The sequence below is a fragment of the Tachyglossus aculeatus genome, chromosome 7 (assembly GCF_015852505.1).
Source record: "Tachyglossus aculeatus isolate mTacAcu1 chromosome 7, mTacAcu1.pri, whole genome shotgun sequence".
NCBI classification, from domain to species: Eukaryota; Metazoa; Chordata; class Mammalia; order Monotremata; family Tachyglossidae; genus Tachyglossus; species Tachyglossus aculeatus.
Window position 1 is genome coordinate 33,845,762 of NC_052072.1, and position 23,183 is coordinate 33,868,944.

The 23,183-nt window shown below is 42.1% G+C and overlaps 1 non-coding gene across 1 annotated transcript; it reads left to right on the forward strand.

Annotated features, from left to right (window-relative positions):
- Nucleotides 1-13,296: 13,296 nt before the first annotated feature.
- Nucleotides 13,297-13,434, forward strand: LOC119931068. The gene has a single exon (XR_005451934.1). It is a non-coding gene; the product is annotated as a small nucleolar RNA SNORA7 (small nucleolar RNA).
- The last annotated feature ends 9,749 nt before the right edge of the window (nt 13,435-23,183 follow it).

Genomic DNA, 23,183 nt, shown 5'->3' on the forward strand with positions numbered 1-23,183 from the left:
ATCCATCATTCCATTTTCTTTTTTACACTCATATGGAAATTACCTTGTCTCTGCTAGATTGTAAACTGCTTGAGAGCAACTATCAAGTTGCCTAACTCTCTCAAGTACATTGTACAGGGCTCTGCTCGTAGCAGGCATTCAATACTATTGATTGTTTGAATGTGTAAATCTCAGCAGAGGAAGCAGATATTCTGCTTGCCTCACTTTAAGTTGAAACGAGACTAATTTACTTTCATCCATGACCTTATGTCACTTTTGTTTGGGAAACAGGACGATTGATTAATATCCTGAGCATACTGAATGTTGGGATTATGTAATGTCATTAAAAAGAGCTTCTAGACAATCCTCATTGAATATTCATTCTTTCAATCGTATTTATTGAGCGCTTACTCTGTGCAGAGCCCTGTACTAAGCGCTTGGGAAGTACAAGTTGGCAACATATAGAGACGGTCCCTACCCAACAACGGGCTCATTGAATATGATTTTACATGCTTATGATTAATCTGTGATCATACTGATTGGCTACGATGGGTTATCTTTCTCCGAGAAAGAAAAATAAGTGATGCAGTAATGGCAAGGACATAGAAATCCAAATCCAACATTGTATCATGTAGCTTGTTCCCAGTGAAAAGAGCACGGTTCTGGGAGCCAAAGGACTTGGGTTCTAATCTTACCTCTGCAAGTTGCCTGTTGCGTGACTTTGTGCACATCACTTAACATATCTGTACCTCTGTTTCCTCTCTGTAAAATGGGGAGTCAGTGCTTGTTCTCCCTCCTACTTAGACTACATACCCCATGAGGAACACGGACTGTATCCAACCTGATTAACTTGTATCTACTCCAGCACTTAGAACAGTACTTGGCATATAGTAAGTACTTAACAAATATAATAATAAAAATGATAGTAATAAAACCTTTGGTCCAAACTGACGGCCACATACCTGTCCAAACTGCTACATTGTTGTAAAACATGAGCAGGAGGGCCCCTACCATACACAAGGTCAAGAGGATCTGAAACAAAGTTGGCCTGTCAGAACTAAAGGTAGGCTTCATAGGATAGAATATTTGCATAAAATGAAAAGGATATCTAAACAGTTCCTGTATCATTCATTCAATCACAGCACCTTACTATGCACTTGGGAAGTAAAATTCAGCAACAAATAGAAACAATCCCAATTTGCAATGGGGCATTATCATTAATGATATTTAGTGAGAACCTTCTCTGAGCTGAGCTCTGTTCTAAGTTCTAGAGGGAGCACAGTAATTGTAGAAAACAGGGTTCTTATCCTCTAGCATAATCCTCCTTAGCAAGTCTATCCTCCTTACTCTCTGGAGCTGAAAGGAAGAGACAGGCAGTCACAAGTCACTTCCAAATTGATAGTCAGTCAGTCAATTGTATTTATTAAGCGCTTCCATCGTGTAGAGCACTGTACTAAGTGGGTGAGTACAATATAACAATACGGTAAGGGTTAAAAAAATAAAATTTGTAATAGTAAGAGTACTGCATGATGAATAACCAAATAAATATACTACACGAATCACCGTACACGGAAGCAGTATGGAGGCTTGCATGTTTGACAATAGCTGTTGGGATAAGATGACCTGGGTGGGAGGGATTGAACTGGGCAATGCTTCCTGGAGGATGTGGGATTTCAGGAAGGCTTTGAAGATGGGAAGACCTATGGTCTGGCAGATTTGAAAGGAGTTCCAGGCAAGGGAAAAGCCAAGGGTGAAAGTCTCAAGGTGGCTCAGTTGGATGTGAGGGATCGTGAGAGGAGCAAAGGATATAAATTGGGGAGTAGTGGATGAAGAGAGCAGATTGCAAGAAGGATGCCACCTAATCATAAGGAGCTTCTGCTTGTTGCAGAGTCTCTCTAAGGGGGACAGTGGAAACAGTCTAAAAATACCCTGAACTACAGCCTCAGAAATTCATCCTGACAGCTGACTGTTGGTAGACAGACAGGTGTAGTATGGGGTAATAAAGACAAGATGGATACTTTAGGTGCAGAAGCTTTGAGAAGATTCTGAGATTGAGGAGAAACCCCAAACAGTACTTCTGACACTGTCCCTGGACAAAGAAAACAAAAAGTGCATCAGTAGATTTAGGGGCAATCTTGAATATCTTGTATTTACACTGCACTTAGTAGAGTCTTTGGCACATAAGTGCTTTTTTTTTAATGGTATTTGTTAAGCATTCATTATGTGTCAAACACCATACTAAGCACTAGGATATTTACAAGATACTTAGGTCCCTGTACCACATGGGATGTACAGTCTGAGTAGAAGAATGTAATCCCCATTTTACAGATGAGGCAACTGAGGCACAGAGAAGTTAAGTGATTTGCCCAAAGTCACACAGCAGGAATGTGGTGGAGTCTGGATTAAAACCCAGGTCCTCTGGCTCCCAGGGCTCCTTCCAGTAGGCCATGTTGCTTCTTCATACAGTCTTTAATAAATTCCTCAATTATCATTATCTTCAATCTAGCAATCGAATCCATCAAATACTGGTATTTGAGTGCTTACTTTGTGCAGAGCACTGTACTAAAGGCTTGAGAGAGTACAGTGAAGTAGGGGCTGTCACTACCAGTCACACTCATGAAAACATTTCATTCATTCAATCATATTTATTGAGCACTTACTGTGTGCAGAGCACTGTACTAAGCGCTTGGGAAGTCATCAGGACTGTCAGGTTTGAACGACTAAGAATACAGTCTTCTAGACTGTGAGCCTGTTGTTGGGTAGGGACCATCTCTATGTTGCCGATCTGTACCTTACAAGTGCTTAGTACAGTGCTTTGCCCACAGTAAGTGCTCAATAAATATGATTGAATGAATGAATAATGAACAGACAGTGTAAAAAGTCTTGTCTCTGATTCATAGTTAAACCAGTACTTGTGTAGCCTTAATTCCAACAACATGCACAATTTGGGTTAATTTGATATATTGCCAAATATAGCATAATGAACACATTACTAAATTACAAGGAGCAGCTTGGTCCTTTCAAATACAGTATCAAAGCGAAATCTACTTTCTCGCAGAATAATTTTTCAAAATCCTTCACCATTTTGGTATTTGCTTTGGCATTTGGAATATCAATAGTAGGAGTTTGGTGGGTGCCTACAGAAAAGAACACAGGATTGAGAGACAGGAGACCTGGGAATCTAGTAACTCAGTTTTCTCATCTGCAAAAAGGAAATAAGATACCTGTCCTTCCTCCATTTTCTTGTGTCTCATGCGGAATAGGGACTACGTCCTAGCTGATGATCCTGTATGACCTAATGGAAAGAGCACAGGCTGAAAGTTGGATGACCTGGGTTCTAATCCCAGTTCTGCCACGTACCTGCTGTGTGACCTAGAGCAAGTCACTTAACTTCTCTGTTCCTCAATTTCCTCATCTGTAAAATGGGGATGCAATACCTGTTCTCTCTCCTACTTAGACCGTGAGTCTGAAGTGGGACCTGATTGTCTTGTATCTATCCTAGCACTAAGCATTTTAAAAATACCACAATACCCCAGGGCTTAGCACAATGCTTGGTACATAGTAAGCACTTAATAAATAAAGGTTACCTCATCTGTAAAATGGGGATTAAGAGTGTGAGCTCCAATGTGGGACTGGGACCGTGTTCAACCTGATTAACTTGTATCTACCCCAGTGCTTAGAACAATGCTTGGCAAACAGCAAGTGCTTAACAAATACTATTATTATTAATATTAATAATAATAATAATAAATACCATCATTAATATTAACAGTAAAGTAGCATGAGAAGTAGTGTGGTCTAGTGAGAATCAGAGGATCTGCGTTCTAATCCTGTTTCTGCCACTAGCTTGCTGTGTGACCCTGGGCAAATCACTTAACATTTTGGTGCCTCAGTTTTTTCATCTATAAAATGGGCATTCATTACCTGTTCTTTCTCCTACTTAGACTGTGAGCCCAAGGGGGAAAGGGACTGTGTCCACCTTAATTATACTATTTCTCCCCGAGCACTTACTACAGTGCTTGGCATATGGTAAGCGCTTAACAAATACCACAGTTAAGTAAAGAAACCTCTCAGTAGCATTATAAATTAGGTGAGTCCCACTTATATTTGTATCCACTGATCCATAAATTTCCTTTCTGTTATTTATTTCCATTTGCTCATTAGAGGCTTGGTACAGATTAATTTAATATAGCCTTTATAGTGGATGTCTTCAAGGCAGACACGTCACTTTAAGATCATCTTTCGAAGGATTGTTTGCAGAATATACCTTTTAAATTGATCCTGATATCAATTTTCTTTATGACCATCTGTGGTTCCTCTTTAGATCACAGCTGTGTAGGCTTGAAATCAGCAAGCAAAATAAACAACTCATTCAAGTGAACAACCTTTCCAGAAATAAAGGGCAAGTCAGCATGTTTTTCCTGACTTTAAGAGCAGTTGTGGGTTATATGAGAAAGATACAAGGTAAAATACGCCCTTACTACTTCGTTCTCAATTTGTTCTTCGATTGAAAACAAACTCAACACCTGACAGTCATAAAATGAGTCACCAGGAGAGATGAAATCTGTATTTCAGAAGAGGATGAATTATATTACCAAATGGAAGGTGGAATGGGTGGATGGAAGTTGGGTTAGAAGAAGAAATTCAGAAAATTCACACCAGGTATCTAAAAAATAATAATAGGAAATTGACATCAATGTTGATACAGTATTTTCTAACTGAACAGGTTACCTTAGCCAACTTTTTTTGTTGTTGTTCCAACCTTTTCTACTTATTTAGATTTTTAAAACCACTGTTCTAGAAACTTGTTTTCTGGATTTTTGAAATTGAACCTAGCACCCCATTGATAACCAGTGCATCTAAAGACATGAAGCCAGAGAAATGGTCTAGAACTTAAAAAAAAGTCTATTTGGTTTTATTTTCATTATTCTAGTAATCCCTCTCCAAATAGTCCACATTGTCTAGTGGAGCTGAAACACTAACAAAAAAGGACAGCAGTTAATTGCAAGTACAACTTTCAGCAGATGAAATTAAAATATCTTCTTTCATGTCAAGGCAGCTGGTGCTGACTGCAATTCGTACCATTGTAGAACAAGAACACACAATTTACGTAATCTGCACATTTCCAAGTTTTCTCTTGGCTTTCAGTAGGGTTTTATGTTTGTATCATTTCATCCATTGGCTTTTCTTCTTTGGAAAAAGGATTATGAACAGCTTAATCGAAGTCTAGGAAGAGTTGAAAGGCATCCATGAACACTGGTTTAATAAAGCTCCTCTACTTGCAAGTTGTAGAACAATATCAAACTAGACAAAGCAAAAGACAGCAGTTCCTTTACGGGGAAGGAAAATTGCTCTAAAATTATAAAATAGATAAAACGTTAAATATTAAAAAAATAGACATCTGACTGGATTCCCTCTAGTTCTATAGAGATATACTGAGGTCTCTAAATTCCTTTCAGTTTTATACAGATATTTTGAGCTATGTCTTCACTAGCTAGTATATGACTTCTACTTTGTGGTCCAAAGAAAGACAGATTAATAAAAAACCCATTTTTCCACTGATCCTCCAACGGCCAGGCTCAATCCACTAGGCCATGATAAAAGGGGTTAGTGGTGTGATAGATGAGTTTGAAGTTCAGTAAATATGTTGGTGTTAGAGGAGAGAAGTGTATGGTTTGGGTCTTAAGAGATCAGCAAGGTAAGAAGAGGGAACGAGCTGATTGAGTGCCTAAAAGCCAATGGTAAGGAGTTTCTGTTCATTCATTCATTCAATCGCATTTATTGAGCACTTACTGTGTGCAGAGCACTGTACTAAGCGCTTGGGAAGTACATGTTGGCAACATATAGAGACGGTCCCTATCCAATAGTGGGCTCACAGTCTAGAAGATGATTAAATAACAATAATAATAATTATAATGGTGGTATTTGTTAAGCACTTATTAGATGCCAAGCACTGTTCCAAGCTCTGGGATAGATACAAGTCTTCATGTGAAGGTGCAACCACTGGAGGTGTTAGAAGAGTGAGGAGATAGAAATTGAGCTGATTTTCAGAGAAATGATCCATGCAGCAGAATGAAGTATGGACTGTAAAGGGGAAGGACTGGAGGCAGAGACAGAGAGGTACATACATTCTCATAAATCAGCTTTGCGGTCCACTTTCCTAAACTGTTGCATCATCTAGCCCCTCTTTACAAATGAAGGTCCTTATTTAAAATTCAATTTATGGTTGAGTATTTATTAGTGGTTGTGCAACTGCAACAGGAAGAACTCACACTGGTTTCTCATCTCCAGCTGTTGCCCTTGGTAGCTATCTTTGAAGAATATTCCCCTCAAAACTTGGAAAATTGAAGGTGGCTGCTGAGAAAACATATTGCTCAGGACAAAGATTGCTTCTGGGGAATTGTATTTCATAAAACAAGGATGGTCATGCTCTGAATAAGAGCCGTAGGCTGGGGAAAGGACTTAAATAGGGTGAATAGACCAGATGGCATGCTGGAAAATCTCTGATGTTCAGGGCTTTCCCCTCTGAGTCAGGACTTCTGATCAACCTTCTGAAATAGTATCTTCCTTCCAGTAAGGACTAGCCCTGGGAAAACAAGGACACCAGAGGGGGAAAAGTTCCAGCAGCCTCCTTGCTCCCTAACCCGTGTATTGTCTGAGCCAAGCAGAGTAGGCTTAAGATCATGGATGTAGGAGGGGATCGGAATGTTTTTCACTGAAGGGAGTTTCTCTTGAGGTTTTAGCTTCTAAAAGTTCTTCTTTTTCTTCTTCTTCCCTGAGGGAAAATCAGTGTGGCCTAGCGAAAAGAGAATGGGCCCGGGAGTCCAAGGACCTGGGTTCTAACCCTGGCTCTGCCACTTGCCTGTTGTGTGACTTTGGGAATTCACTGAACTTCTCTGTGTTTCAGTTCTTTCGTCTGCAAAATGGGGATTCAATACCTGCTTTCCTTCCTACTTAAGACTGTAAGCCCCATTAGGGACCTGAGTATTTTGAATCTACCCTAGTGTTCAGAACAGTGCTTGACCTATAGCAAATGCTTAACAAATACTATTAATACTAGTACTGATATTATTTTAATATCTATAATAATAATAACTATTATTATTATTATTTAGGGCAAACTGAGCCCAGTAACCCCGGCAGGAAGTGCAAGGACTCAGTCTGGCATTATCAATCAATGATATTTATTGAGTGCTTACTCTGTGCAGAGCACTATACTAAAAGCATGGGAGAATACAACAAAGTTGGCAGACACTTTCCCTGCCCACAAGGAGAAGCAGTGTCTCCTACACAGGCCTGGGACTCAGAAGGACCTAGTTTCTAATTCCAGCTCTGCCACTTGACTGCTCTGTGACCTTGGGCAAGTCACTTAACTTCTCTGTGCCTCAGTTTCCTCATCTGTAAAATGGGGATAAAGACTGTGAGCCCCATGTAGGACAGGGACAGTGTCTAATCCAATTTGCTTGTATCCACCCCAGCACTTAATACAGTTCCCGGCACGTAGTAATAATAATTATTATTACTATTACTAAGATGTTTACAATAGTAATACTACTTATTAGCATTGTGTGCAGCGCGCTGCCCTAATAATGTGAAAGAGTACACAGATGGGAATTAGATATGGACCCTATCCTTGGAATAATAATAATAATAATAATTTTGGTATTTGTTAATCTCTTACTATGTGCAAAGCACTGTTCTGAGCACTGGGGAGGATACAAGGTGATCAGGTTGTCCCATGTGGGGCTCACAATCTTAATCCCCATTTTACAGATGAGGCAACTGAGGCCCAGAGAAGTGAAGTGACTTGCCCAAAGTCACACAGCTGACAAGCGGCGGAGCCGGGATTTGAACCCATGACCTCTGACTCCAAAGCCCGGGCTCTTTCCACTGAGCCTTGCTGGAGTAGTGGATAGAGCACAGGCCTGGGAGCCAGCGTGTCCTGGGTTCTAATCCCAGCTCTGCCACTTGTCTATGGTTTGACCTTGGGCAAGTCACTTCATTTCTCTGGGGCTCAGTTACCTTACCTGTAAAATGGGGATTAAAACTCTGAGTCCCATGTGGGACAGGGGCTGTGTCCAACCTGATTATCTTATATGTATCCCAGTGCTTAGAACAGTGCCTGGCACATAGTAAACGCTAAACAAATAACCCTACTATTATTATTATTATTTTCATCCCAAGAGGGGGTCACAATCTATGAATATAGGTTTGTGGGGGAGGACTGGAGGCAGACGCTTCAGAAGCAATAAAACATTAAAGCAGCATGAGGGACAAGGTCAAATAGGCAATACCGAAAACAAAAATCATTAGGGATCTCTGGCTAGAGGAACATAATTTCTGCTCTTAATTCAGTCTACATCAATAGCTACCTGTGTTGCTAGCTTTCCTGAGATTGTATGAATGGAGGGGTCTCCCGTAGCCTTGGGTGGGAGGAGCGACAGCCCAGGATTATTCACTTCACACCCTTGAGAAGCTAAGAAATTGAAGCTGTGAAGATGGGTTCTCAAGACAGCCGGGGGTGCCTCTCTTGTCCCTTTCTACTCATTCCCTAAACCAGGCACTCATGCCCCCTCCCCTTCAGGCTTTGCTTCCATGTTTCAAGTTTCTTTAAAGGCTAAACTATGTGAAACCCACATTTATTTTCACATTAAGCCTCCTGCAGGAAACAAGGCTGCAAGACCATCCAACCCTTCAAGCAGTATGGCACAGTGGTAAGAGCACGGTCCTTGGAGTCAGATGACCTGGGTTCTAATCCCAGCTCGGACAATTACTTACTGGGTGACCTCGGCCAAGTCATTTAACTTCTCTGTGCCTTAGTTCCCCCAGCTATAAAATGGGGATTCAAAACCTGTTCTCCCTCTTCCTTAAACTGTGAACTCTATGTGGGACAGAAATGCATCCAACCTAATTAACTTGTCTACCATCTCTACCCCTTCGTTTAGAACAGAGATGGATACTTTGAGTTTAGTAAATACCATAATAGTAATGATGATGATAATTCCTTCAACAACCAAAATGCCAGTAAAGCAATTGCAAACGGCAACAGAGGAACAGAACCCATGGGACCATTTGTGCTTTTTGCACATTTTCAATCTACCCGCTGGGACCCGCTCCTCCAGCCTCGAGCGTGTTTTTTTCTCAGGGAAGCTCCATTGATGTTAATGGATTTTTATGCTCACGGGCAACAGGATCCAGCCCACTGTCTTTCTATTTGCTCTACTCTACATTCTTCTCCCATTGACAGACTTTAACTGCTTGGCTACATATTGCTAATGGGACTTTTGCCTGAAAGAATCCATGTCAGATGAAGCAGACAGTTTTTGCAGTTTACGGTCCAGTAGCTCATTGTTATTCCCACCAGAGAACTGAGATCCAGAGAAATTCAATCACTTGCCCAGAGAATCCATGAGACATCTGCTGTGTGACCTTGGGCAAGCCACTTAACTTCTCTGCTCCTCAGTTACCTCATCTGTAAAATGGGGATTAAGACTGTGAGCCCCATGTGGGACAATGGACTATGTCCAATTTGATTAGCTTGTGTCTACTCAGCGCTTAGTACAGTGCCTGGCACAGAATAAGCGCTAAACTAATACCATTTTTTTTTAAAAAAAAAGATGTGGGCCTCAAATTTGGCCTTGTTATTCTGTCACCTTGGGCCACCCTGCTTCACCCAGACCACGCCCTTGGAATTCTTGGCTGCAGCGAGCAAAGCTGCAATTGTAGATAGGTGTAAACATGAAAACTCTACTATCCTATGTGCCAAAAGTCAAACGATGAGATATTAGGAATGTCTCTGTAGCAACCAATGGAATTTAACACAATAATATGTTCTTACAACACTAGGCTTCTTGGGTTTCCCAATCTGTTAAAAATCTGTGGTTCTAATTATTTTCCTAGTGACAGGATTTGAAATGTTGGGATCCCAGGTTGTCAATGAAAAATGAAGTAAAATCTGCGGAGAGGTGAAGGAATTCTACCCGGCCAACCGTCTTTTTACCCCAGCTATGATGGATGAGCTGCAGTTCCCAGGGGTACTGGAATCCAGGGTTTCTGAAACAACAAGGTTCAATAACAAAAACAAAATCCCTGGCTACACGGGGGAGATCGCAGCCCAAACAGTTGCACTGGAGCTTCCTGAAAGCAAGTCTGCCCGGGACCCTTCACATACCTTGTTGAAAATGTTTGCCGAATCCCCAGATTTCTTAATTAAAGACCCTAATGAAATCTGCTCTGCCGGCAAACAATAAGGACTCTGCTTTAAGGAGATTTTGTTGCAAAGCAGCCGGGGAGGGCCGAGGTCACCCACTCAGGTGTTTTGTTCATGCAGGCCTCCTGATTAGTCTGGGAGTCCACCCAGTTACCACCTGCTGCCCCTGGGTATGCCCCTGACTGACCATCAGCCTACTGGGAGTTGAGTGGAGGTGGTTAAATCAATGATTCATTTATCCCAATCAACAGCACAAACCACTCTAGGGTGGGGATGAGAGAATATTTGTCCACACGCCTGCTGCTTCTGCTCTTTCAAGCGACAGGATGTGGTAGCTTCCAGCCTGGAGAGCTGTGGGCCTCCCCTTGGCCTCAGATACTGAATGATGAGGGAGAGCTGTTCTTCCTGCTGTTGTGGCAATTTTAAATACCATCGTTGATCAATAATTGTATTTTTTGAGTGCTTACTGTATGCAGAGCACTGTACTAAGCGCTTGGGAGAGTACAGTATCACAGAGTTGGTAGACACGTTCCCTGCCCACAATAAGCAGACAGTCTAGAGAGGGAGACAGACATTAATGTTAATAAAAAAGTAATAATAATAATGGCATTTGTTAAGCACTTACTATGTGCAAAGCACTGTTCTAAGTGCTGGGGAGGATACAAGGTAATCAGGTTGTCCCAGGTGGGGCTCACAGTCTTAATCCCCATTTTACAGATGAGGTAACTGAGGCACAGAGAAGTTAAGTGACTTGCCCAAAGTCACACAGCTGACAATTGGTGGAGCTGGGGTTTGAAACCATGACCTCTGACTTCCAAGCCCGAGCTCTTTCCACTGATCCACGACACTTCCCAACAGATACATACATAAATTCTATGGGGCTGAGGGAGGTATTATAATAATAATAACGATGGCAATTGTTAAGTGCTTACTACATGCGAAGCACTGTTCTATACTCTGGGGGGGATATAAGGCGATCAGATTGTCCCACTTGGGGCTCACAGTTTTAATCCCCATTTTACAGATGAGGTAACTGAGGCCCAGAGAAGTTAAGTGACTTGCCCAAAGTCACAGAGCTGACAAGTGGCGGAGCCAGGATTATAACCCATGACCTCTGGCTCCCAAGTCTGTGCTCTTTCCACTGAGCCATGCTGCTTCTCTGAGATGAGAAGGGATGAGCAAAGGCTGCCTATCCAAGTGCCAGGGTGACACAGAAGGGAGTGGGAAAAGAGGAAATGAGGGCTTAGTCAGGGAAGGCCTCTTGGAGGAGAAGTGCTTTTATTAAGGCTTTGATGGTGGGGAGAGTGATTGTCTGTCAGATACAAAGAGGCAGGGTACTCCAGGTCACAGGAAGGAATTGGGTGAAATAGACGGGATTGAGGTACAGTGAGTAGGTTGGTGTTCCAGGAGCGAAGTGTGCAGGCTGGGTTGTAGAAGGAAATCAGGGAGGTAAGGTAAGAGGGGGCAAGGTGATTGAGTGCTTTAAAACCCTTAGTAAGGAGTTTCTATTTGATGCTGAGGTGGATGGGCAACCACTGGATGTTCTTAGGGAGAGGGGAAACATGGATTGAACATGAACATTGTAGAAAAATGATATGGGCAGCAGAGTAGTATGGACTGGATCAGGGAGAGATAGGAGGCAGGGAAGTCAGCAAGGAGGCTGATACAGTAATTAAGGTGGGATAGGATAAATGCTTGGATTAACGTGGTAGCAGTTTGGTTGGAGAGGGAAGGGAGGATTCTAGCAATCTGGGATGAGGCAGTTTTTGCTTTCACCTCGATTACAGATGTAGATTGTAGAATGTTTCCAATTCCCTCTTGGGGACATTGATATTTCAGATTTTAGAACTTCTTGTGGTTGCAAATTGTGGCTGTCCACAGTTACCATTCCTCCAAGCAGGAAAGTTAGGGGAATTAATCAAGGAATGCTTCCTAGAGTGGGATGCTTTCTTTGGAGGGCTAAGGGGCCTGTTTGGTCAAGTTGAAGGGGAATGCTGTCCCAGGAAGAGGGAGAAAGTGAGCAATGGAGTTGAACTGAAAGGGGCAGTTAAGAGGTTTGGTTGGGAGGACTGAAAAGTAAAGAGTGTGATATAACTGAAGAGAGCAGATATGCTTGTTAAAGTGAGCATCTCCTAAGTTAGAGTTCAGAATTTTTTTGTAGAAAAAAATCAGTAGCCATTGGAAAGTTTTGAGTTGTGAAGTGTATGAGATTCCAAGGGTAGAACTAAGTAAAATATGCCAGTCTTTTGTATTAATATGCTACAAATGACTGTAATTTTCCGGGAATAGAGTTAGCTAGAATAACCAGAGTCTTTTCTGCAGAACCTTCCAAACCGATTACATACTAGGAAACTTAAATAGAGCTCTTACCCACTAGATCAGTTATGTTTTTTAAAAAAACTATTAGCCTTCAAAATCTTTTAACCATCTCTTCCTATACCAAGCAGTATCCAAGAGTTGATTCAACTGATGGCAGTAGTGAATGCCAGTGGCTTTCAGTAAAACAGCAGTTCTGAGTTATGCATTTACACTACACTTCCTAATTGCTGATGATCTATTTCTTTCATGGATCTTAGGACTCACTTATGTCCACATGGTTTCAGCAAATAATAATAAAATAATGATGGCATTTGTTAAGTGCTTACTATGTGCAAAACACTGTTCTAAGCTCAGGGGGGGATACAAGGTGATCAGTTTGTCCCATGTGGGGCTCACAGTCTTAATCCCCATTTTACAGATGAGGTAATCAATCAATCAATCAATCAATCAATCAATCATATTTATTGAGCGCTTACTGTATGCAGAGCATTGTACTAAGCGCTTGGGAAGTACAAGTTGGCAACATATAGAGACAGTCCCTACTAGGGCTCAGAGAAGTTAAGTGACTTGCCCAAGGTCACACAGCAGACAGGTGGCGGGGTCGGAATTAGAAACCAAGACCTCTGACTCCCAAGCCCGTGCTCTTTCCACTGAGCCACCACCGTTTGCCAAATGGGATTTTAGCTTATTCCTGCACATCACGTCTACAGTTTATAGACTTCACACAAGAAGGGTGCTTGCATATCCACAATCAGATGCACTATATAACTAATTATAATTATGGTGTTCCCCTCTCAGGGTCGCATCTGGAGAGTTTCCGGTACTCTACCAGTCTTGACTATGAGAAGGAGAGTCAAGCGGAGGCATATACATTCCAATCCTAGCTTGGGCAGTGGCTAGTGAATGGAAGGCAATCTGCTATAAGGCAAAACTCACCTATGCTGAGCAGCAGCGGCATGGGAGAGATTTGAGGGAGAAGACTCAAGTTTACTGTGAGGAAGGAGACAGTGGTAAACCATTTCCATATTTTTACCAAGAAAGCTCTATGAATACACTACCAGAGCGATTGCAGATGTAGGTGGGGTATTCTGGGAGAGATGTGTCCATTGTGTTGCTATGGGTCAGAGACCATTCGACAACATGAGACAATACAAAATTATGGCATTTATTAAACAGTTTTATTGTGCTAAGTCCTGGGCTGGATAGCAGGTTTTCAGAACTGGCACAGTTAATCCCAATTAATCAACTTAATCGGTAGTATTTGCTGACCACTTACTGTATGCAGAGCACTGTACTAAGTGCTTTGGAGAGTGCAATAGGATTAGTGGGCATAATCCCTGACCTCAAGGGGATTACAGTCTAGCAGGGTTGACAGGCACTAGAAGCAGCATGGCTTAGGGGAAAGAGTACGGGCCTGGGAATCAGAGGACCAGGGTTCTAATCCCGGTTTTGCCACTTGTCTGCTGTGGGACATTGGGTTAGTCACTTAACCTCTCTGTTCCTCGGTTACCTCATCTGTAAAATGGGGATTAAGACTGTGAGCCTCATGTGGGACATGGACTATGTCCAACCTAATTATCTTGTATCTAGCCCAGTGCTTAGTGCAGTTCCAGGTACACAGTAAGTGCTTAACAAATAATGTTTTTTTAAAAAAAGAAATAGAGTATAGAGGTATGTACATAAATGCCATGGGGACTTGTTAGTACTTGTTAGTACAGTGCTGTGCACACAGCAAGTGCTTAATAAATATGATTGGATGTATGAATGAATACTTAAATGTTTATGTGGTGTAGAAGTGTTGAAAAGTCACTTGAGGGATAAAGGTGGGGAGATTAGAAAAATGAGAAACAACATGGCCTAGTGGAAAGAGCACAGGCCTGTGAGTCAGAGGATCTGGCTCCTAATCTGAGCTCTTCCACTTGTCTACTGTGTGACCTTGGGCAAGTCACTTAACTTCTCTGTGTCTCAATTCCCTCATTTGCAAAATGTGGATTCAATACCTGTTTTCTCTCCTACTTAGATATGAGTCTCATGTGGAACCTGATTATTTTGAACCTGAGTACAATGCTGGACATATAGTAAACACTTAAATATAGTACTATTATTACTACTAATAGAATGCTAATAAAATAATTGGGGAAGGTTTTCTGGAGGAATTGTGAGTACAGAAGGGCTCACAGATGGGGAAAGGAGTAGTCTGTCTGATCTGAAGATGATGGGAGTTCCAGGCCATAAGGAGGGTATAAACAATAGAGTGGAGGTAGGGAAGACAAGAAGGAGACTCAGGGAGTGGGTTATTTTGAGAGGAAGAAGAGTGCAAACTGGAATGTAGTGGAAGAAGAAAGTGGATAAGAGGGAGAGAATTGGATTGAATGTCTTGGTGCCAAAGGTCAGTAGTTTCGCATGATAGAGGAATGAGCAATCATTTGGAGGTTTTATGAGGGGCTAGAAGAAATGTGCAGAATTATTAAAATAATATTCTCACAGCAGAATGAACTAATATAGTTCAGTTAGGAAGCTGATATAGTCTTCAAGTGTGTATATGACAAATACCTGGATCACTGTGGATGGAAAGTAAAGGGGCAGATTCTGCAAATATCCCACATCGCACTCACGATCTATTTTATCCCCAGTTTGAGATGAGAAAACTGAGGCCCAAAGAGGATTCATCTGATACCACACTCAAGCAGGCCAGTGACAGAGGAGAAGTGGGACTAGAACCCCAGTGTCCTTATTCCCAGTCCCATGCTCTTTCTGCTGGTCTTTTGAGCAGTTTCTCACCTATCATCACCAAACACTGAGGAAAAGAAGGAGACAAACTCTTTCAGGAGCCTGGAGAGCTATTTAAGTGTTCTGGAAGTACAGTTTTCTAAGGGATCTGTTTATAGTTACACAAGTCCCCTGCCCTTCTCAAACTGCAAAACTTCTCAGAGAGTCACCTCTTCAATAGCCAGGGCTGACTAAACATAAATGAAATTACTCTTCTGAGAAATGCATTTTAGAAATAAAGAATGAATGCATAATAGGAATGTTAAAAACATCTGATGATTCTGTATGGAAAGTTGCCTGAACTCCTACAAAATCTTTCAGTATTAAAGGCCTGGAGGGATCAGACCCTGTGGTGAGATTAGTAGGACAACCTGACACCATGGTGTTGACCTAATTAATTATAGCCAGTTCCATGTGCAGGATCTGAATGTCCAGCAGATCTCCAGTGTCACTTTGCGTGGTTGCTGGATGTAAAGTGGGTAGCCACAGGACCATTCCTTGGGGGAGCAAAATACCAGGGAAGCAGCCTGGCCTAGTGGAAAGAGCCCGAGACTGGAAATCAGAAGGACCTGGATTTTAATCTGGCATTTTAAGCTTTCTTTGTCTGTAAAATGAGGATAAAATTCCCATTTTCCCTTCCATTCAGACTCAGAGCTTCATGTGGAATTTGGACTGGGTATGTTAATAATGGAACTTATAATCTTAATGCCCATTTTACGGATACGGTAACTGAGGTACAGAAAAGTTAATTGACTTGCCCAAGGTCACACAACAGACAACTGGCAGAGCCAGGATTAGAATCCAGGTCCTTCTGACTCCCAAGCTTGTGCTCTATTAGGCCATGCTGCTTCTCTACTTCAGTGACTTGGCCTATAGTAAGCACTTCATGAATACCACAATTATTACTACTAACAAAATGTCCTTTATTGTCACAGGAGAGGTAGAATATTGGTCTGGAAGGATCACTGAGTAGACCAAAATGGTATTGTTTATTTCCTACCCTCTAGACTGTAAACTGCTTGTGGGCAAGGAACATGTCTACCAACTCTGTTATACTGCATTCTCAAAAGTTCTTTGCACAATGCTGTACGTACAGTAAACACTCAATAAATATGATTGATTACCCTGATCCTAATATGTGAAACTAGAAGAATAGAATAATGATAATAATAAATACAATTATTGTTATTTTTGTTATGTGCTTATTATGTGCCTGTCACTGTACTTAATGCTGGGGTAGATGTAAGCCAATCAGGTTGGACACAATTCCTGTCCCGGGCTCACTATCTTAATCCCCATTTTTAGATGAGAGGACTGAGGCACAGAGACGTTAAGTGACTTGCCTAAGATCATGCAGCAGAGATGGAATTAGAACCCTGTGCCTTCTGACACTCAGGTCCGTGCTCTATCCATTAGGCCATGATAACCAAAGGCCTATTCGTTTCTAACTATGGCTTTCATCGGAAACTACTAGTGAAAAGACAGGCTAACCCAACCCTTTTCCACCTTTCGAAACATCTTCCCTCAGAAGCACAGGCTTGTCTGATTGGTAATGAAGGGACTATTACTTTCTCCTTTAGCTTCTCAAAAATCTTGATCTCTGTCCTAAATCCTTGTCACAAAAAATACCTTTCGTCTCTAAAATAAGCTTCTTCTGTTGGCCTGGTGCATGTTTAGTCTGTTTCTTCTTGGCAAAAGAACTTCAGTGAGGGTGTCCATCCACCAGATTGACATGAAGTGTTTTCTTTCCTGGCCATCTGTCTAGTCTGATTGAAAAAAAGCAAAGTAGGCCTCAGTTAGGGGAAAAAAAATTAGAAGCAGTTTACTTGGCACAGAAGACACTACGGAAAAGCAGCTGGGCCTGGAGAGGTAGTGAGATGGTGAAGTACTATTTTACAGAGTTGGAGAATAATCGCTAATAATTCTGCTTTTTCCGAAGCTATATTGTCTTGAAGAAAAAAAATCAATTGGAGGAATGAAGTTTTGAATGGTTTATTTTTAATTTTCTCTCCCCATTTCCATTCCCATTCTGACACATCACAAAAATGGTCTTCCACTGTCTTTCAGGGGCTCTGGACAGGAAGTGCAATAATTTGATATAATTAAATTATTTCACATCATTCCTATATTAGTACTGATGGAATACCCAGTGGAAATGCAAAGCATATCAGTAGGGGCTGAACCTGTGAGGAGTAATTGATTATAGTGCTAGTGATTTGCTTTGAGCAGTGTCACTCATACACTTTTATCCCTGCCAGCTATAGTCCCTGCTGGGGCTGAGAGTGCAGTGAGCAAGTAATTGGGCAGGGGCATGGCACATTTCGAAGTGTATACAAAGGGGATTTTTTTTCTAATATATGCTGGACCCATTTATTGCCAGTGTTGTAGTATAGCACGTGAACTGGGAGGGGGCTGCCTTAGTAGCCACTGCCGTCTTCATTGCCACATTAGCAGGCTGTATTTCAGGTTCCGACTAGGCCTGTTCATCTCAAGGAATGTCCTATGTCAGGATCAGTAAATTTTCTTGCAGAGAAGAACCAAATGAAACCTTTGAGTGGTCCATACACATAGAGGCATACAGTTTATGCTCCCCGCCACCCCCATCCCACTCATGTGACACATGGCGTCATTATATCATACTGTGCAGAGTGGACTATGATGTCATCATTTAAAAAAAAATAGTATTTCCTTCAATTGTATTTATTTGTTAAATGCCAGGCAGTCTTCTAAGCCCTGGGGTAGCTACAAAGTAATCAGGTTGGACACATTCTCTGTCCCTCATGGGGCTCACAGTTTTAATCCCCATTTCACAGATGAGGTAACTGAGAAGTGAACTGACTTGTCCAAAGTCACACAGCAGATAAATGGTGGGGCTGGGATTAGAACTCAGATCCTTCTGACTCCCAGGGCCATGCTCTATCCACTAGGCCACACTGTTTCTCTGCTGCACTTGGATTTGTGCTCTTCATTCACCAGCTCACTGTGTCACCTTCTTGTCTTCCCTACCTCCAACTTACTGCTTACACCCTCCCTTCTGCCTGGAGCTCTTACCACCTTCACATCTGACAGACCACTCCTTTCCCCATCTGTAAAGCCCTTCTGAAAGTACAACTCCTCCCGAAGCCTTACCCAATTATTTTATTATCATTTGATTAGTAGTAGTAAAAGTGATAATAGTATTATTTAAGTGCTTACTATGCGTCAAGCTCTGTACTAATTTATATACAAAATAATCAGGTCCCACATGAGGCTCTCAATCTATGTAGGAGAGCGAACAGGTATTGAATCCCCATTTTGCAAATGAGGAAACTGAGGCACAGAGGACTTGCCCAGAGTCACGCAGTAGGCAAGGGACAGAGCAGAGAAGTTAAGTGATGTTGCCCAAGATCACACAGTAGACAAGTGGCAAAGCCAGGATTAGGACCCAGGCCCCTCCGACTTTCAGGCCCTTTGCTCCACTAGTTCATGCTGCTCCTTATTTTTCTAATCTCCCCACTTTACATTCCCCATGTGACTTTTCAATGCTTCTACACCACCTAACCATTTAAGTACTCACAGGCCCCTATAGCATTTATATACCTATCTCTATACTCCACTTTTTTTAAAAATGGCATTTGTTAAGCACTTACTACATGCCTGGTACTGCACTAAATGCTGGGCTAGATACAAGATAATCATGTTGGACACAGTCTATGTTCCATATGAGGTGCAGAGTCTTAATCCCCATTTCACAGATGAGGTAACTTCAGCACAGAGAAGTTAAGTGATTTACCCAACATCACATAGCAGATAAATAGCGGAGCTGGGATTAGAGCCCTAGAAATAGGACTGTTCTGGTAACCCCCCAACAAGGAATTGTAAGGACCACTTTCCTGGACCCAAATCACAATCAGTGCATCAATAACATTTACTGGGCACCTACTGTATACAGAACACTGTACTAAGCACTTGAGGAGGTACAATACAATTAGAAGATTTGATCTCTGCCCTCGAGAAGCTGACACTCTAGTGGAAAAACATAGAAAGGAGTTCTGGTGGTGAAGTGGTGAGTTCATATATTTCCATGATGAAATGTTTCTGCCAAGCCAAGGTCACTTGTATCTCAATTTATTTTTCATTATAATTATGGTGCTAGGTACTTGTTATATATCAAGTACTCTCCTCCTCCCCATCCCCCCTGCCCTACCTTCTTCCCCTCCCCACAGCACTTGTATATATTTGTATAGATTTATTCCTCTATTTATTTTACCTGTATATATTTGCTATTCTATTTATTTTGTTAATGATGTGCATGTAGCTATAATTCTATTTATTCTGACGATTTTGACACCTGTCTACATGTTTTGTTTTCTGTCTCCCCCTTCTAGACTGTGAGCCCGTTGTTGGGTAGGGACCATCTCTATATGTTGCTGACTTGTATTTCCCAAGCGCTTAGTACAGTGCCGTGCACACAGTAAGCACTCAATAAATACAACTGAATGAATTGAATGAAGTACTGTGTGAAAAGTTGAGGTAGGTACAAAGGCCACAGTGCTAAGGCACAGGATTGGCATTATTCTCCATTCACTTTAGCCATGAATGAGACTTTTACAAGCATTTCAAAATGTGTTACGACCCTGCCCTCTTACTGGCTCGTTGGACTCAATCCCATTGGGAACATGACTAGGAGGGGAAGACCATTGATTAATTGATTGATTGATAAGTGGCACTGGGCAGGCCACTAACATCAATTCCTCAGTGTAGATTCTTGGTCTCGCAGTGTCAGAACCAAAGATCAATCATCATTCCTGTCAGGACGAGTAGAGTCTTTTTATATTCTAGGATGATATTTAGTTTAAATGTCAAGGGCTCCCCTCCCCTCTCTCTCTTCCTAGATCCTTTCCTTATGGTCCTCCTCCTTAATCCTTTAACTCTTCCACCTTTTCCCACCTTCTTCCCTCCTCCTCTTCCTCCTCCTTTTCCTCCACTTCCTATCTTGTCTTCCTTCTACTTCTCCGTTCCCCCTCTTCCCTACTCATTTCCCGTTCTTCCTTCCTCTTTCTTCCTCCATCCGTCCCTCCTTCTCCATCATGCCTGTTGCTTTCACTTTTTCCAGTGCCTTTTCAGGACTTTTCTATCTTTTATCACCTTCCACGGTTCTGTTGTAGAAATGCTATCACGGACTACTTTTACATCCATAGGGCAGGGAATGTTTCTGATGTTATATTGTGCTTTGCAAGCAGTAAGTGCTCAATAAATATGATTATTAATAGTAACAATCCATAAAATCTGGGAAAATATCTCTTCCTCTACCTTAGTCTATTTCACCCTTCAGGTTTAGTAGAGCCAGGGGTAGTCTCCAGGGCTGTCCATTTTGGGGGCTCTCACCAGCAGGGAATGAATTGGTCCTCTTGGTCCAGAAGGGATGGATGTAAAAGGCAGAAAGCTTACATTAGTCTCAAGTCCATGTTTCCCTGCCATGTGTCCCCTCTCTGTCCCCACCCAAACTGAGCTTGAGAGCAGCCTTGTCAACCAGACAGGACCTTCTTCAGGAGAGGACTGGAACTAGGGGAGCCTGGATAATGTGCGCTCTGCCCAGGGCTACCAAATGTGTACAATGGGCTCAAGTTCTCCAGGCCTTGCGTAGCTTTACGTCTATTTAAATGCAATCCATTCTCCTATTCATTTGGAATCAGCACATTAGAACTGATGTGGTTTCAAAGGCATACACTCTGGATGCTGAATCAAGTTGCTCCTTTCTACATACAGATGTATGGTTTTCTACACATTGTATAATTTTTGTGCAGGCACATGGTAGAACTACCTGGAACAGGATTTTTTCTTCTTTTTTTGATGTTGGGACTATTTTTAATAGAGAGTTTTATTTATTGCAGGACTGTAAGTAGCCCTAGCTGAACCTGGGTAGGGAACTAACACTGGTTTTGGCTGTGCTTTTCCAACTTTGTTGTTTAAACCTCTCTCGGGTGGTTGGACTCGAGTGTCTGGGTGTCTGATAGTGTCTGAGAGATTGACCAAATAAGGCACGATGGCAGGATGCCACATGCTGCCTCTTAGAGAAGCAGCATGGCATAGTGGATAGAGCATGGGCCTGGGAATCAGAAGATCTTGGGTTCTAAACTCGGCTCCACCACTTGTGTGCTGTGTGACCTTGGGCAACTCACTTCACTTCTCTGGGCCTCAGTTACCTCACCTGTAAAATGGGGGTTGAGGTTGTGAGCTCCATGTGGGAAAAGGGACTGTGTCCAATTTGAATTTCTCATATCCACCACAGCACTTAGTGCAGTGCCTGGCACATAGTGAGTGCTTAACAAAAACCACAGTTATTATTATTATTATTATTATCCAGAGATCCCTCTTTAGTTCTGAAGGTCAAATCAGAATCAATCTATCATTTCTATTGAGTGCTTACTGTGTGCTGAGCACTGCACTAAGCAGTTGGGAAAATATAACAGAGTTAGAAGGCATGTTCCCTACCCATAAGGAGCTTACCCTTCTCCCTCCAAGGAGTCACAGAACAAATGTAAATGAATCTACTGGTAATTCATTACCTTAAATTTTGCCAAAACATGAAAGGGAAAGGGTTCGGAAAGGGAAGGATGGGACCCAAGAAAAAGGATGATGGAGATATTTGCCATCTCAGCTGGCATATGCTGTCTAATGGGAATTGAATTCTGATGACAGGATGAGACAATTGTTTACTTGTTTAGACTAATAGTAATAATAATAACTGTGGTATATAAGTCTTACTATGTTCCAGGCACTATACTAAGCACTGGGGTGTATACAAGCAAATTGGGTTGGGCACAGTCCCTGTTCCACTTGGGGCTCACACTCTCAATCCTCATTTTGTAATAATAATAATAATGGTATTTGTTAAGGACTTACTATGTGCAAAGCACTGTTCGAAGCACTGGGGAGGTTAGAAGGCGATCAGGTCGTCCCACGGGGGGCTCACAGTTTTAATCCCCATTTTACAGATGAGATAACTGAGGCACAGAGAAGTTAAGTGACTTGCCCAAAGTCACACAGCTGACAGTTGGCGGAGCCGGGATTTGAACCCATGACCACTCAGGTAACTGAAGCACAGAGAAATGAAGTGACTTGCTCAAGGTCACACAGCAGACAAGTGGTGGTGCCGAGCTTAGAACCCCTGACCTTCTGACTTCAGGCCCATGCTCTATCCACTATGCCATGCTGCTTATCGACTAGATGGAGTCACTGGGGCAAAATGTTTTGGGAGTAGGGGAAACAAGAGAACAGTGCCAGATTATGAAGCTAGCTCTTCCTCTACCATCCCACTCCCACACATGTCTGAGAGACTGTTCTGGGCCAGGAAACAAGTTCACTTTCCTAGATTGTAAGCTCCTTGTGGTCAGGGAACATGTTTAGTGTGTTTTACTCTCCCAAGAGCACATATCAATGCTCTGTACCCAGTAAGAGCTTAATAAATATCTTTGACTGCTGTTTTGGCCCAGGATCCTGACCCCTTGATGGGAACTAATACTCTCATTCATTCAGTTGTATTTATTGAGCACTTACTGTGTGCAAAGCACTGTACTAAGCACTTGGGAAAGCACAATAAAACCAACAGACACCTTCCCTGCCCACAGTGAGCTTACAGTCAAGGTATTCATCACCTTGACCAGCTGATAAATGTCCGGGATTACTGTGACTATTATATCTGATGAAGCTATACAGATATCAACCTCTGTAGCTAAGAACTGACCCAGAACTTTTATTTTGAAGCACCCATTTAAGATCAATCCCCTGCACTTAATGCTGTTCAACTTGCCCGGGGTTTTTAATATAATATCTGAGTCTGCCCCAGGGCCAAACCAGTATCCATGTGAAAAGAATAGCAGAATACCCATCTTTCTCAACAGTGCAAATATTTGGAGCTCAGTGA